The sequence below is a fragment of the Cebus imitator genome, unplaced genomic scaffold (genome assembly GCF_001604975.1).
Source record: "Cebus imitator isolate Cc_AM_T3 unplaced genomic scaffold, Cebus_imitator-1.0 Scaffold67, whole genome shotgun sequence".
Classification (NCBI taxonomy): domain Eukaryota; kingdom Metazoa; phylum Chordata; class Mammalia; order Primates; family Cebidae; genus Cebus; species Cebus imitator.
In genome coordinates this window covers 4,454,572-4,462,007 of record NW_016107382.1, presented here as the reverse complement: position 1 = coordinate 4,462,007, position 7,436 = coordinate 4,454,572, and the positions used below count along the sequence as shown (strand labels likewise).

Sequence of the window (7,436 nt, the reverse complement as noted above, 5' to 3'; positions counted from 1 at the left end):
AAAGGAAAGGAAAGGAAAGGAAAGGAAAGGAAAGGAAAGGAAAGGAAAGAAAGAGAAAAGAAAGAAAAGAAAGAAAGAAAGAAAGAAAAATAGTTGCAAGCAAGAGGGAGCACAAATTTTGGTGGGGCAATGAAATGAATTTGCCCTTCCCACAACCTCTACCTACTACATGGTCCCTCCCTCACAATAGCAGCCTCATGACAGGCTTGCTGGCTCTCACTCTAACTTACTCCCTTCACTAGGCATATGTCAGAACATCCAGATCTCTTTCAGACCATGTAAGAACCATGAGAAACTCACAAAGTGCTGTCTCTGGCCCCCTCTCTGCTTAGATACACCATTTTCTTCCCTTTGGGCCACCTCAAGTTAGCATAGGGCCAGGGCAATAGACTAGTAAGTAGCTGTACCAGCTCTGAACTTAAGCAGTCTGGCTCCAGGGCTTGTGCTATTCTGCCTCTCCAGACTTCTAAAACAGGTGATAAGAGAGAGCACTTCTGTTACTACCAATGGATATTTGTAAAGCACCTACATCTTGCAAAGCAGCCTAGGAACTATTACAAACTCCACACTATGATGCACAGCACTGCTTTTCTTTACTTCCAAATTGCTGATCTTAAATGTTATTATAATCATAACAATGTGCAAAATTACATGCCAAGCAAAGCTAGTCTCCAGAAGTCCCTCACCCTATTCTCCACTTGAACAATGTACCTATGCCCTCACATCCATGGCATCCCAACTCATTACTCTGCCCAGTAATAACGTTACTTAGATTGAACTTCCGCTCTCTCCAGGTCTACCATACTTCCATCCTATCAAAATATACCAACACAGATTCCATGATTTCCACATGGGCCCCAGCCTTCCCATAAAAAATTATGCAAACTGATAAACTATTCCTGCTAATATGTGGGCATCTGGCAGCCAAAAAGCAAAAATTACCCTACTGGTGGTCATCTCAATAGGATAGATTTCAACTATATAGATTTGCATCCCTCGGGTATCACTAAATAGGCCTGGCATGGCAGCTCACACCTGTAATCCCAGCACTTTGGGAGAACAAGGTAGCAGAATCATTTGAGGGTAGGAATTCAGTACCAACCTGGGCAACATAGTGAGACCCTGGAATTCAGTACCAACTTGGGCAACATAGTGAGACCCTGTCTCTACAAAAAAAATATTTAAAAATTAGCCAGGTTGGTGGTGTTCACCTGCTGTCCCAGCTACTCAGGAAGTAGAGACAGGAGGATCAGTTGAATCTGGGAGGCTGAGGTTGCAGTGAGCTATGGTAGTGCCACTGCACTCCAGCCTAGGTGACAGCTCTAGACCTTTTCTCAAAAATAACGGCCAGATGCAGTGGCTCACGCCTGTAATCCCAGCACTTTGGGAGGATGAGGCGGGTGGATCACTTTAAGTCAGGAGGAGTTCGAGACCAGACTGGCCAACATGGCAAAACCCCATCTCTACTAAAAATACAAAAATTTAGCCAGTGTAGTGGCACGCACTTGTAACTCCAACTATTCAGGAGGCTGAGGCATGAGAGTCGCTTGAAACCAGGAGGCAAAGGTTGCAGTAAGCCGAGATCACGCCACTGCACTCCAGCTTGGGTGACAGAGTGAGACTCCATCTCAAAAAAAAAATCATCCATGCCAATTCTGTGAATCAGCCTTATTCTTTAAAACAATTTTTTAATTCTAGCAACTTAGCTTTAATGTTGTTATTAATTATATTATTTTATTTCCAGTTACTCTGAAATTCCCTAGTTAGAAAATGGCAACCGGATGAACAATAAAATAAATATTTGCTTTACTCCAAGTATTTTTAAGATTTAAAAATAGGATGTCAGTCAAATACAAGTAAAACGAGGGGAAAAATCAAGGCTGTATTCCGTCTTCTTAGAAAGTAAAGTGCATTTTATAAATCACCAACCAAAATAGACTCAGGAAGATCACAAAGTCAAGACCTATCATAAGGAGCAATTGCAAATAAATTATACAAGGCAGTATATATTAGGATGGTTAAAAGGATAGGCTCCAAAGTCAAAGGTCAAGTTAAACCTCAAGTTTAAATCCTTTTAGTAGACTCCACCACCTACTACTTAACTTCTCTGTGCCTCAGGTTTAGTTCAAATACTGGCTCCACCATTATTTCATCTGTCAGTTGCTCAGGTTTAAAAAAAGAAAATAGCTTGATTTGGGGGATGGTTGTAAGGATTAAATGTGATGACATGTCAAGTACTCCTGGAGCAGTACAGTACCTGGTATATAGCAGTCAACACACATTAGCTATTATATGACCTATAACAATTCCCCTCTGAATCTATCATGTTTGCAACAACTCTAAATCAAAAAGTTTCTCCTTTTTACTTGAAAAGAGTCAAGCTCTGAAATCATTCCCTCTTTGGTTCAGTCCTTTTTGAATATGGAAATCAGTAGCTAACTGGCTTCTTTATCATTTGACTCAAGACTCTTCTTAGTCTTTTTATAATAAAATTCTCTTCCAAATATTATACAAAGGACAGACTGCTCCATGGATCAAAAACACTATAAAGAGTTCACAAAGTATAATGAAATTCTGAGATTCATAAATGAACAAATAGCTACTGGCACAAAAAGCTTAGATAAGAAATGATGCAGATTTCTATTCATTTGCTCAAGAAATACTGAATTTTATAATAAAATACAGAAAGTAGATATCTTCATGACTTACAGTCACATCACTAAAAACATAGAAAATATTTTTGGTAAATTTTTTCTTAACTAGAAAACCCCTTATTTTGTCACAACAATGGATAAATGACATTACAGGCAAAGACAATTTCTTCAAAAACAAATTCTGTAGAGAAAAAAAGCTTAAAGGCTCAGATTTTTAGCTACACACATCCCTTACTTCAAGGTTCAAAAATTTGAGGCTTCTAGCATTCCTTGTGGTCTACAACATTAAGCAGTAATACAATTAGGCCTCATTTCTTTTTTCTTATTTATTTATTTATTTATTTATTTATTTTTTTGGAGACGGAGTTTCGCTCTTGTTACCCAGGCTGGAGTGCAATGGCGCGATCTTAGCTCACCGCAACCTCCGCCTCCTGGGTTCAGGCAATTCTCCTGCCTCAGCCTCCTGAGTAGCTGGGATTACAGGTACGCGCCACCATGCCCAGCTAATTTTTTGTAGTTTTAGTAGAGACAGGGTTTCACCATGTTGACCAGGATGGTCTCGATCTCTTGACCTCGTGATCCACCCGCCTCGGCCTCCCAAAGTGCTGAGATTACAGGCTTGAGCCACCGCGCCCGGCTTACAATTAGGCCTCATTTCTATCAGAAAACATTAAACTGACTGAAAGGAAATTATCTAGAATTTTGATTCTGATCAATTTAAACACAATACCATAAGTCAGCTAGATGAGTCAAACAAATATTAGAGTTTATGATAAATGAATCAAAAATTTTTTTAAAGATCTGGAGACATACATTTTAAATAATTTTGTATTTGCTGAAGTCCTCCTATGTGTCACACGCTGGGGTAGGCACATTCATATTGAGGTAGGCACTTTCACATGCATTATGTAATTTTGTTCTCCCAACGACCATGGATTATCATCCTGATTTTACAAATGAGAAAGCTAAGGCCAAGTGATTTGCTGATGGAAACAATGCTTATATAAGATTGAGTCAGAACGCCAATTCAAATTTTCTGACCCTCATTGTATTTCCAAAACTCAAGTACTCTAAATCTCTGCTCTAGTAAAACATGTTAATCTTTTTATATAGGGAGAGTTGAAAATTGTGATGGGAGAAGAAAAATTCTTCATAATGTTACAAAAAAAGATTCACTGTGCTTAATCTGACACAAGTTATTCAGTCTGATTTGAATGCTTTGCTGCACACTGTCTACCCCCTTAGACACCACTTATCTTCAGACACACAACCTACACCAAAACTTAACTCGAGAATCACCTCCTGCAAGAAAGTTTCCCAGATTAAATGACCTGTTCCCCTTCTCCCATGCTAACATCCTTCCTTTATCACTTCACTGCTTGCATTTAGTTTGGACTACATTATCAGATACTCTTTTTGCTCTCCAGTCATATATCTGGAATTAGATTTTCTTCATTCATTAACTATTGAGCCTTTGGAGATTCAATGGTGAGCAAAACAGACAAAGTCCTTTCTATCATGGAGCATTTACACTCTCTGGATCTTCAACAAAGGTAAAAATAACACAGGGTATAAGAATACAATGCTCTAGGACTAGGATTTCTTCCCTATAAGGTCTCTGAAAATAGCTCTCTCCCTTGCAAGCTTGATAACACTTTTCAGCAAGAAAAATGCCTTCTATCATGTCTTCTACATGAGAATTTTATGACTTTGTGAGGGTATTATGAGGGATGGGGATCAAGGTGGGAAGAAAGATAGATGTAAAATCTCTCGGCAGGGATGGTGCCTCACGCCTGTAATCCTATCCTAGCACTTTGGGGAGGTGGGTGAATTACCTGAGCTCAGGAGTTCAAGACCAGCCTGACCAACAGGGTGAAACTCCATCTCTATTAAAAAACAAAAATTAGCCAGGCGTGATAGTAGATGCCTGTAATCCCAGCTACTAGGGAGGCTGAGAAGAAAAAATGGCTTGAGCTCAGGAGGTGGAGGTTGCAGGTAGCTGAGATCACGCCGCACTCCAGCCTGGGGCAACAGAGCAAGACTCTGTCTCTTAATAAATAAATAAATAAATCCGCAATTCATACTTTAAAAGATCCACCAGGTGCAGCGGCTCACACTTGTAATCCCAGCACACTGAGGGGCTGAGGCGGGCGGGATCACTTGAGGCCGGGAGTTTGAGACCAGCCTGGCGAACATGGTGAAACTCCGTTTTACTAAAAATACAAAAATTAGCCGGGCATGGTGGTCCGTACCTGTAATCCCAGTTACTCAGGAGGCTGAAGCATAAGAATCTCTTGAACTCAGGAGGCAGAGGCTGCAGTGAGCCAAGTTGCACCACTGCACTCCAGCCTAGACAACAGAGTGAAACTCTGTCTCAAAAAAAAAAAAAAACTTTTTGTAATTCATATTTTACAAATTGATACTATCATTTTTCTTAAAGCAAATTAAAACATAACTTCATTACACACAATTGTAAATTTATCTCCAAACTCTATTTTAAGGCTTTCAATTTTTAAATGAACCAAGGAACTGAATATTGCCAAATGTATAAGTACCCTGAATGTGTTATAAAAAAACATATTTGACTGCCTCTAAAATGCAATAACATTCTAACTGAAAAATATAGTAGCATCTTTCCACAGATCAGTGATTCAACAACTATTATGATTCAAAGAGAAATAAACCAGGACCATTTTTAATTAAACAGACATTTCTAAGCACCTGTGTACACAGTATTGCTGCTCAAACGGTTGACATGGAATGTGAATGCAATAACTTAATCTCCATAATTAAAGACCTAAAGGTAGCTTAAGTTTCATCTATTCCCTTTCCCAGCCCTTTGAGCAGGCATATTACAGTCACTCCATACATGGTTAATACTAAAAAAGAAAAGGTAACAAACATTTGAAATTAGTTGTACTTTTATAAAGGACATATTAAATTGCATGGCCTGACTCTTCCTTTTCTGTTTTATTAAACTAGCATGATCTTAATAATTTCACTGCAAAACAGGTTCTGGCAAGCATAGACACTGATCATAACCTCTTAGCATGATCAAGTTGAGATGAAACCCTAGGAAACTGGCAAAATCTAACAATTAATTCACCCTCTATTCTCCACAATTCTTGCTCTCTCTAGATACTAAGGGAGGCAAAACTGTTTTAAATGATTATTTCAAAAGCAGGGCTAATTTGGGGAAAAACTTAACTGCCATGCAGAAGACACTGTATTACTACTCAGACGTCATTTAAGTCTTCTAGCAGCAGAAAGGCAAAAACATCATTACATTTTTTTATTTAACGCACATATGCTTAACATTACCAGAGTTTACTCATCTGTTTACGTAGAAGTCCAAGTTACCTATTATTTTAGAAAGCATTTAAATAAAATGAAATTAGGTTACGTTCTGCAACGCATATGTCTCTCATAAAGAAGAGTATTAAATGACTTTTGTGAATGGAAAATCTGCATATACTGTTGCTTCGCCTCAACCAGTCTTGAGTGGGTGGCTCAATGAACCTAAAGCATGCTCCATGTGAAGCTCCTTGGAACCTAATTCCACTCTTGAGAGAGGGCTTAGAAACAAACATTAAATTTAAAAGCACAGCAAAGGCTTGCCTTTCCTCCTACGTTACAAGAAGGCTGGGAGAACTGAAGCTTAGAGGAACATCACCACGTCGCTTGGCTCTGCAAAGGCGGGTGCGGTCTGCGGTGCGCGGCACAGCCTCCTCTGGTGCTGTCACAGGAAAAAAGGAGCCTCGCCTCAACCGCACCGAGCGACAAAGCGCCAGCTCTCCTGGGCGCGGGGGCTCCCAACGAGACCCTGCCATCGACCTGTCAAACTTCAGGAGGGACAGACACCCGCGGCGGTCGAAATGCTCCTACAGCCTCCCACTCCCTGTTCCTTTGCCTCGGCTTTGTAAGGCTGCAGATGCACCTACTGTGGGCCCCAAAACACTCCACCCCGCCAGCCTTTCCAAACCCCTACTCCAAAAGGGGACAAAGGAGCTGAAGAACTCCTCGACGCGAGTGGCCAGGAGTCTCCGACAGCCCGAGCTCAGAACGTAGCAATAAGGGTGCGCAGTCGCCCTGAGGGGTGCGGATCCAGCACCCCCACCTCAAGAACGGAGAACCACTCACCAGTGCGGAGCTTCCAGGGAGGCGGGACGCAAGAAGCCGGTTCCTCTGGGGTCGCCGCGGCGCTGGGGTCCCGGGCCCTGTACGCGTCCAGTCGGACCCCAACTTCTCTCGGCCGCTGTAGTCGGCGGCAGCTGGGGCGCGAGCCTGGACGCAAGGCGCTGCCCAGCTGCCGCGGAAGCACTGCTGGCTCGGCCCCCGAGCCGGGCGGGAACTTTCGGCCCAGCGGCCCACCGGCCAGGGCGGACCCCCACCTTCCCTCACTCTGCTCGCTACCGGCAGCGGCTACTGCTGCGGCCAAACCTAACGCTACAGCCGCCGCCCGGCCAGGAGCGTGTCGCGGCCTAATGTTGTCATCCGCCGCGTCGCCGCCTTTCTGGGCACCCAGAACCGCCAAGATCCTTCACATTCTAGTGCCCTCCCCCGAAGGCCCCGCCCCCCTGCTCGCTGGCTGCGGCCACGCCCTCTTCCCGTCACGTGATGGTGAGCCGATGGGGCTGTGGAGTTGATTCCCCTGCCCCGCGGCAGCGTACCGCCTTGGAGCCGCTGTCCACCTAGTTTCGCCAGGGTGTTATCACCAGCCAGTCCCTTGCCGCATACCCAAGTGCGGCCTCAGGAAGCGAACCCACCGCCGTTGGCTCAGCG

General features: G+C 43.0%; 1 protein-coding gene across 1 annotated transcript in view; it reads right to left on the bottom strand.

Moving 5' to 3' along the window:
- OSBPL8 (oxysterol binding protein like 8) overlaps positions 1-7,217 on the bottom strand; it is a 166,689-nt gene extending 159,472 nt beyond the window's left edge. The window contains exon 1 of the mRNA XM_037739302.1: positions 6,795-7,217. The gene's annotated coding sequence lies outside the window, so the exon portion shown is untranslated. The remainder of the gene's footprint in view (positions 1-6,794) is intronic.
- Between the last annotated feature and the right edge of the window lie 219 nt (positions 7,218-7,436).